The 9,256-nt window shown below is 40.3% G+C and overlaps 1 long non-coding RNA gene across 4 annotated transcripts; it reads right to left on the bottom strand.

The window, feature by feature from the left end:
* Positions 1 to 667: 667 nt before the first annotated feature.
* LOC102306360 lies at positions 668 to 7,255 on the bottom strand. 4 transcript variants are annotated; one of them, XR_006055354.1, is made up of 4 exons: positions 6,220 to 7,255; positions 6,054 to 6,126; positions 5,242 to 5,902; positions 668 to 4,776 (listed from the first exon to the last, which is right to left on the bottom strand). It is a non-coding gene; the product is annotated as an uncharacterized LOC102306360 (long non-coding RNA). The 4 variants fall into 4 exon arrangements; XR_006055352.1 differs by having other exon boundaries at positions 6,054 to 7,255; XR_006055353.1 differs by having other exon boundaries at positions 5,242 to 6,126.
* Between the last annotated feature and the right edge of the window lie 2,001 nt (positions 7,256 to 9,256).

The following is a 9,256-nucleotide window of genomic DNA, read 5'->3' as shown; positions in this document are numbered from 1 at the left end:
AACAACACACTACAAACTACTTTAAACTACAAACCAAGTTTTACACACCATTTCAGTAGGAGCGTTTGCATACATTCTTATGAGTTGAATAGGCTACAATAGCAGAAGTCAAGTCAGGCAAGACCAGATATGAGTAGGGATGGGTATCGTTTAGGTTTTATCCGATACCGGTGCCAAACCGGTACTTTTGAAACTGTGCCGGTGCTTAAACGGTGCTCAAACCGGTGCTTAAAGAATGGAGAACACAAAATCGGTCCAAAAACCTCTCATGTTTAACTGTTTTCCACTTTTTCTTTGGTCATTTTAGCCTTTTTGGCCAAGGTGAAGGGAGTATCTGCCATCAAACAAGAAGACAGCAGCATGTCGCTATGATGATGTTTGCTAGTTCACCTTACCTGCATTAATGTAATAACGTGGTTAGCCTACTCAACGTAAATTACACACGAACAACATTAAGCTACTCACGCAGAGAAGAACGGCTGCTGGAATATTTCTAACATTTTGAGTTATTTTCCAGTGTTAGAAAATCAGCACTGCTCAGTGTTAGTCTTTGTTAATCTTCAAAACTGACTAGGTTACTTTTAAACATATAACACTGTCAAAAGTGTTAATTTAACACTCAACAGTGTTGTATTTAACACTCAGAGGTGTGGACCTATATAGACACTCTCTAGTGTTAATTTAACACTGGAGATTTTGTTGTGTATCTTCCCCAAGAATATTTGGCATGCTGACTGGAGCAGCCAGGGAACAAACTACCAAACTCCATCTTTATTTCACATCTTTAGCCTCTACTCTTAAAATTGTGAAAATAGTGACTGAGCTCATAAATTCATTAGGAGATTCTACTAAGGTCATAGAGAATCAAGACTACTTTTCCATATGTCTTTTTGTATCCCCAGAAAACACAATCAAGTAGGGGTGTCTGTCCCTGCAGTAGCCCTAAACTGGTTCTGACTGATATTTTTATGACAATAAAAACCTCCTAATGTATCACTAAAAACAATATCATCTAAAGCAAACACAGTGAGGAGGAGGAAGACACTGAGTTACAATGTTACAACATTTGTCAGGGTGGGAAGGATAAATGTGTTTCGTATTCTTTGCAGAAATAAACACGAGCGTTCTGGACCTGAGAGCAACTCATTCTTAGTCAGCATTCTAACAACTCAACTGCTCCCTGCACAGCACATTCAAGCCGTCGGCTTATTGTGAATCAGAACCAATTATGTCTGATCACTGACGCAAATGGGAACCAAAGAGAGAGAGGGGAAATTGGGAGGAAAAGAGCATTTTAAAGGATCATTTAAGATTGTGACATTAAGCAACGATGCACTGTTAAGTCAAAGGTGGGTAAACCATTATCTCCAGTCAGTATTTATCTTGAATCCTAGACATTTATCAACCCAGGCTTTTCTCAGCAGGTGCGTCATTACACCCAAAACTGGGTCACAAATTGGAAAGCAATCAAAAACAAAGTCCCACAGTTCTGCAGAGTGCAGCCAGGTGCAGATGCAAATTATTGCTTCGACATGCTGGTACAGTCATTTTTCAGAAAAAGATAATACTACTTTTTTTGTAAAACTTTTTATTTTTGAATGGCCTTGTTTATAACATACTACATTTAAAAAAATAACTCTTGCCCTGTAATGGTAATCTCATCCAAATGTAGCAGTCACGCTACATTTGGTATCTCTGCATTATTTGCAAAACCTAAGGTCACCATCTCAACAATTGTCAACATGATAATAGTTGAGCAATTTTTCTTTGTCAGTTACTGTCTTCTAGCATGTTAACTTGCTAACATTTGTTAATTAGCACAGAACTCAAATACAGCTGAGGGTGACTGGAACATCACTGGATCTGCAGGTATTTAGTCAGGAAAGTTAGATAAAGAAGTCAAGACATTACTAGTATTCACTTGTTTTCAAGGTGTCCCCAGGAGGCATTTAACCAGATACCTAAAAGAGCTGGCTCACAGAAGAAAGAGTATCTACTTCAAGATCATTCCAGATGTCTAAGCTTCACACCATGTGTATCCTGGGCTGAGCCCATCAACCCTACACAGGAAACTCATTTTGGCTGCTTGCATTCAAAGGTTACTCTTTCATATGTTACTCTTCACCATAGATGAGCGTTGGGATGTTGAATGACTAGTGGTCCATGGTGGGAGTTACCTCAAGTATTCAGGCTCTGTCGTCTTCACATAGGATGCTTTGGTCAGGCTTAGGGGTTCCAAAGTGCTTTTTCCCCAAAAGTATCCCGACTCTAAATCAGTATTTCTCCTCCCAAACCGAACACAATCAGAGCAATACCCTGCTTTTCCTTTTTGAGTTGCTGGATGCCTTGCCATAACTTCTTTGATGCCTTCCCAAACATCTCTCACACCCAGCTTTTTGCTTCTCTAACTGGTAAAACCCCAGCCCTTTTGCCCCTTTTGTCCAAGCCTACCAAGCCTGGAAAGTATCCTTCTTCAGTTTGACAGGCTCCTTCACCACTGGTATTCACTAGTGTCCCTGTCATCATGACAGGGACTGGAGGGTCAATTACCAGGGTTTTTGAGCCTTTTGCATTGTATTCTGTGTTTGGTGTTCGTTGTTTTGTTTATTGATGTTTGTTTTAGTCAGCATTTTAGTGACTTCAGTTATTGATATAACCCAATCCTAGTTTTAGTGCTTGTTTTGTTCCCTCAGTGTTTCCTGTCAATTCCCCTAGCTTAAGTTCATTTATGTGTCTACATGGTCTCACTCATGATAGTTTCTCTACAGTTTTATTTTTCTTCTTGTCTCATTGTATCATACAGTAGGCAGGACTGGGTCCAGATACAGTTCTTGGGGGACAGAATGTGAACTCAAAACTCAGCTTTTATTTCTGGTAACTCACAGTAGAAAACAAAATATAATGCAGAGGAGGGCAGAAGCCAATTGGAAACACAGGAAACAGAACAGAGGAGGACACAGCATTCAAATTAAACCATGTAATTCTTTTCCCCCCTTTTTTTGTTCATAATATATTTACATATCTTTTATTTACTAGTTTTATGCATTCTGTATTGTTCTATTGTAATAAAATAAAATAAAATAAAAAGAAAAGACTAGGCTTTTTATTTAAAAAAAAAAAACCAAGCTTAAATATTACATTTCACAACTCACTTATGGAACTCTCCTCAGGCGGAGGAGTGTGTTTTTCTCTGCTGCTCTCATGCTGTGTATTTGTTTTTCCCTATTTTGATGACACAAGATTTACAGGAATTTGTATTGGAAGTAGAAAAGGAATACAACAGCATAATGAGTGTTTTTACATGCAAACCCAAAGTTTTATCAGCAGGCTCTGTGTGTTCCAAGTTAATGAAACATTTTGTTCTACAGAGTCATGTTGGGATCATTTGGTACACAAAGTAGATTTGGAACCAATAGATCTGTCTGCCCATATCAAGCTAATGGTGACCTTTTAATAATTCACATGTGGCATGCCAGAAGCAGTCTTGACCAGTTTTTGTTTGTGCTTTAGTTACTGAGCCTTTGATGAGGATTGTCCTCACTTGAACTTAAAATGATTTTGTCAAACAAGCAGAGTCAGACATGCTCCAAGGAAAACCAGTGATGAGTCAGTTCAGCGCCCCACTTAGTTTACTGTAAACTATTATCTCATTCATATTCAGTTACAGAGATGTCAGGCCTTTCACTTGTAACTACTGGCCAATCAGAAGCTAGTTTCATTGATAAGATGTACTATAAGGCATCAGACAACTCTGTTTATCTTCTATCAGCAGTACATGTCATTGTCTTGATACAAAATGCATCCAGCACATGAACAAATGTTCTCAGGAGAACTTGTTATGTGCAATAACCACAGTGATTCTGATATGAAAGAGATCCTTATAAGTAAGGATGGGAATTGATAAGAATTTAGCGATTCCGATCCCATTATCAATTCCCCTATTCATTCTCATTGGCTCTTCTTTGAGAGTCACCATCCTAAGCAGCATATCCAAGACATCACATTCATGCAAAAATAATTACATGCATCAAATGTTTGTGCATGTTGGAGGAATTTCCCCTCTTTCTTGTGATCAGTGTTGGGGTCATTACTCAAAAAAAGTAATTATTACACATATTACACAGAACACTTTTCTTAAAAGTAATGCAATATGTTACTTAATTACAACCAGGAGAAAGACATTTGCTATACTACTTGTTATGTTACTTTCATGTTACTCTGTAAAATGATCTGAAACACACTGACTCATAATTACCTTTTAACAATATAAACCTGAAGCTACAGCCCCACACACCAACACAAATCCCTATCCTAATGAGGACACACATGATCTTTCTCTTAGTCTTTAGGTATGAGCACAAAGCTGATAACACAAAGCAAAGGTGAAAACCAGTGCAAAGAGACTTTAATGTGGTGATTCTGCTTGAAATGGTAGAAATGGAGGCTGCGGTCTGACTGTTCATCAGTTTGTTACCTGTTGAAGTTCAGCGGCGGCTGACTTCACCACAAATGAGGGCTCTTTATTACGATGCTGGGCTGGTGTCAGCATTTATTCAGGTTTAGCATCACTCTGGGTTCTTGGCTTGCTTAGTGTTAGCTTGCTGTCTGTGCTTGCGAAGAGCTGAGTTGTGTTAACAGTATGATGCAGTTGTTTCTGTCCCTGAGCAGTCTTGACTTTATCATCATGCTCATGATCTTTTGTGCAACAGCGTCCATATCCACACTGCAGACTGCGCCAGTATTTTCCTCTTCCAACATCAAACTGAAATCAGCTGACTGTAGCGAGAGTGAAAGAACAATAAGCAGATAGGCAGGCAGACTAACGATTCCAAGGAACTGGACTGCTGGGAACGCATCCCTAATTATAAGTGGACAACTAGATCACATCATGTTTAAAATCACAGAGCTATGGGTTATCTCTAGTACATAATGGTCAAAGGAAGCCATAAATCTGATGCTGGTCTGATCTTGAGCAGTTTAAACTGTAAATGCCAATGTAGTAATAAGGCAAGAACATCCTAATTTTGTGCTAATAGAATAAAGCTCAGTTGTTGTTTTTTTTAATCAGCATTTAAAATGCTCAAATTCTATGTTAAAATTTAATCAAATGACGGTAATGAGTGGATTTGGTTTTGGGAGGAAAAAAGAAAACTTAAACAGCACCATAGCTGAGTTTTCTGAGCTAGGCTGCTGGTTAAATTTGTTATATTAATTCAAAAAAAAAATAAGCTGCAGCATCACCTGGCCCAGCCTCCGTGTCTTCAGCGTCGCCTGGCCCAGCCTCGTTTGGGTCTGCAGCTAAACGGCCACTTTCTAGGCCACTGGCCAGGCGCCATCGCCATCGTGGGCAGCCCCCAGACTCCCTTCACCTGAGTCTCCACCGTTGCCTTCCGCACGGTCGGCCCCCTGAATTGTGTCCACTTCGGCACCGCTGCCTTCCGCGCGGCCGGCTTCCGGACCTCCGTCGCCTGGGTCGCCGCCGTTTCCGACCGCACGGTCGGCCCCCTGAACTGGTTCCACATCGCCGCCGTGGCCTTCCTCGCGGCCGGCCCCCAGACCCCCTTCGCCTGAGTCGCCGCCGTTGCCTTCCGCACGGCTGGCCCCTGGACCAGTGCTGTCGTCATCGTCGTTGCCTTCCTTACGGTCGGCCTCCCGGACTGTTTCCACGTCGCCGCCGTTGCCATCCGCACGGTCGGACCCCTGAACTCTTCTGTTTTGGACTCCATTTTCTTGGGCTATGGTGTATTTCATTTCATTGTTTTTTGGTGCTGGACTTGTGTTTTGTTTTTTGTCTTTCTGGTGCTCCTGTTTTGTTTTGCCTCGGCTGTCTTTCAGGGTCTGAGACAACAGTAACTATCATATGTACACGTTAAATTCAAACAGTATAGACAACAGTTGTGACCTGTCAAGAAACAAATACAAAAAAAGAGAAAACAAAACAAATAAACACATTGTTTACATCCCACAACTTCACAGTTCAACTGGCAATAAAGTACACTGTAAACTCTCTTTTAAACATACTACATTTCTATGGGAGAACATCATGAACTCACTTCGGTTTCTCCACACAGCTACTGTGCTAGGACAAGTACACACACAAGAATCACACAACAAGTGATCTCCCCTCTGAATCAAACAGAAACATACAGAGTTATGCAAAGTGAATAACAGTATAAACTTAACAACTATGAAATCTGTTAGGACACTGTCACTACTCACGCCAACCCGCTCTTCAGTCCCTTTCACAGCACATGACCATTAAACATACACCCGTCGCACGTTAAGAACTCTACAGAAATGGTCACAAACATGGAGTCATCGCTAAAGAAAGTTAACTAATTACAGTCTACTACAACACTGGTGACAATATTTTGCAGTATGCTACACTTTTTAGCACATTTACCCTGTAGCTAGCCACAGAATCTTTTGCAGTCACTCTCCAGTGCTCCCGCTCACAGCGCTCAGTGTGTGACGCAAACTTGAGTGCATGCGTGCTCTGGCTTACGGCGGCTCTTAAAGGGACAGTATACCCCCAAAACGCGAGGTCTAGTCATCACCATGACAACTCTACAAAAGACCTCTGGTAGACAGGCAACCAGTCAAAAACGTAATCCCCTCTTTTTAAACCCTTTCCATGCCTAGTATTAGTTCACTTGGCTACACTTATAAACAGTACATTTGCATAAAGACTGAAACTAGCACCAAAACAGATAATGATGGCAGAGGAAACAGGTGAGAGATATAGTGGGAACAAATCAGGGATAACAAGACAAAGGAAGTTATACTACATACAAAGCACAAGAGACAAATGACCACCAAAGTAACACAGGAAGTAGCTAAACAGGAAACAGGACAACAAATAAATAAATTCCTGGGATCCAAACATGATGCAGAAAGACAACCAAGGAGACAGGGCTAGGGAAACAGCATTGGATCATAAAAGGGAACTAACAAACCTAATCTCATCAATAAGCTAGCAAAAAAACCTACAGGCCACATGAAATACCATTAACATTAATGTGTAAAATCTATGCAAATATTTTGTGCATTAAAAATGTTTTTCAGACTCAATAGCTGTGTCAAAATTCAGGGGCTGCATCCTTCGGAGGACCCGGCTTTTGTGGTCTCCACATGGGCTGGGTTCTCCAAAGACCAAGAAGGCCAGAAGTGCGAGACTGTGAAATTAGACGGTCTAGCCTTCAGATTTGCGTCACCAGCTGTCTCGGTGGAGTTTAATAAACTCAGCCGTCTGCTCCGTGCTATCTAAAATATAACAGGACACTGAGTAAATTCTCTACCATCTCACACTTCTGTTTAATCAGTTTTCTGTTTGACGTTTATTCAGCTGTAATCTCAGCCCAACCGATTTACTCAGGAACAAATAAAACACTGAGAAAAGCCAAACAATATTTTTAAGTTATCTAAGTGACTTATTTATCATGTTTAACCTGAGTAGCGAAAGACGGCGGGGGGTTTGAAAACGATTTGCCGGGAGTCCGGTGTTCTCACGGCGCTAGTGACCTAGCCCCCGGCTAGCTATCGAGCTAGCGGGTAACAGACGTCTCCGAAAACGTCGGAGCGCTTTTGAAAATATGTGGTGTCCTGATAAACTGAGCAGATATTTGAGGTTTACACAGCTACATTCTCGCCTGAAAATTGTAAAAGTTTATTTTGTGACCCAGAAAGAGTAATATTAAAACTAGTAGCTGCCGCCTTGTTGGAAACTGGAATTGGCTGGGCCGGCTATGAATTCTGGGATAGGTTGGCCACAAAGGATACACCCGACCCATCCATCAAATCTGGAGAAAAGGAGGACGCATTTATCGGCAGCATTTGGAGGAGTCTTTGAATTTGGACAGCCTTCGTCACGTCGCTGTGACATAATCAGCCTACAATTTGGACACAGCTAATGACTAAAAAATGGGCTGTGAGGTCAGTTTAACCAGTTTAACCAGAACAAAAGATATTTGTGACATCAGCAAATAATGTAAATAATATAAATAATATGAAATTGCTGCCTGTTTCTTAATTAGCTCATCAGCTGATTCAGTTCACCCCTCTGATACTATACCTTTCCAAATTGTTGAATAGTGATTTATGATCAACAATGTCAAAAGTTTCTTAGATCTATAAATAGTTTTGCTTGCATACCTTTTTTTTTTTTTTTTGCCTCAACAGTGTTACATTTCAGCAATTAATTCCAGTGAAAGCTGAAGGTTTTGTAAATCCTTCCTGGCTGACAGTGAGCAGTTGTTGTTTTTTTTTAATTAAGTCATCTTATATGACTCTTTTCCAGTATCTTGGCTCTCTCTCAATACAGAGTGAAATAAAAAAAAGAGGCCTGTAATTGTAAAATGATGTCTGTAACCTGCTTTATATAAAAGTATTACTTTTACTATTTCGATTTTTGTTTGGAAATGTTCTTGGGTATAACGATTGGGTATTTGAGCTACTGGCCTTTTCTGTCAGTTCAAACCAGTGTGGTCAGTCTTCTCTAACTTCTGGGATTAATAAAGCATTTTCACCTAGTGAACTGCCACTCACTAGATATTTCCACTTTACTTTTCTGAACCATTCTCTCCCTAGACATGGTTGTGTGGGAAAGTCCCAGTAGATCAGCAATTACCCACATACTCATCAGCAGTTTCTGAAATACTCAAGTCTGTCTGGCATTGATCTTCTCCATTTTGATGCATGGTTTGATATTTCCATTAATGAACTGCTGAGCAAATGAACCTAATACAGTCGCTGGTGCGTGCGTGTTTGTGTGTGTGTGTGTGTGTGTGTGTGTGTGCGCGCATGTGTGTGTGTGTGTGCATGTGTGTGTGTGTGTGTGTTTCACGGGCTAAAAAACAGGTGGATGCAACTGTTTTTGTGAATCTGCACTATATAAATGAAACTGAATTAAATAAATTGCTTTAAAATAATTTGAAAACATAGATTTCAGGGAGTTTTTTCTGGATCGTATTAGTAGTATTTTCAATTATTTTCACTCCTTAAATACAAAAGTGATGAACAATAGCTTGAATTGTATCAGCAGACATAAGAAATCATTTTTCTATGAGAATTATACAATCAATTAGTTTTCTATGAGGGAAATCTTCTCTTCCTTTGGTTTAAGTATGCATTCAGTTCTGCTGGGGAAATTAAACATTCTGGGCTCATTTACAACCACTATTAGCTACAGCATCATCATCATTATTATTCCCCCAACAAGACAGCCAGAAGTAGAACAGATGAGTCAACAGAACACTCA

The sequence above is a fragment of the Haplochromis burtoni genome, unplaced genomic scaffold (genome assembly GCF_018398535.1).
Source record: "Haplochromis burtoni strain Fernald_Lab_line unplaced genomic scaffold, NCSU_Asbu1 Contig_299, whole genome shotgun sequence".
In the NCBI taxonomy this organism is placed as follows: domain Eukaryota; kingdom Metazoa; phylum Chordata; class Actinopteri; order Cichliformes; family Cichlidae; genus Haplochromis; species Haplochromis burtoni.
This window is presented reverse-complemented; position numbering and strand designations above follow the sequence as displayed.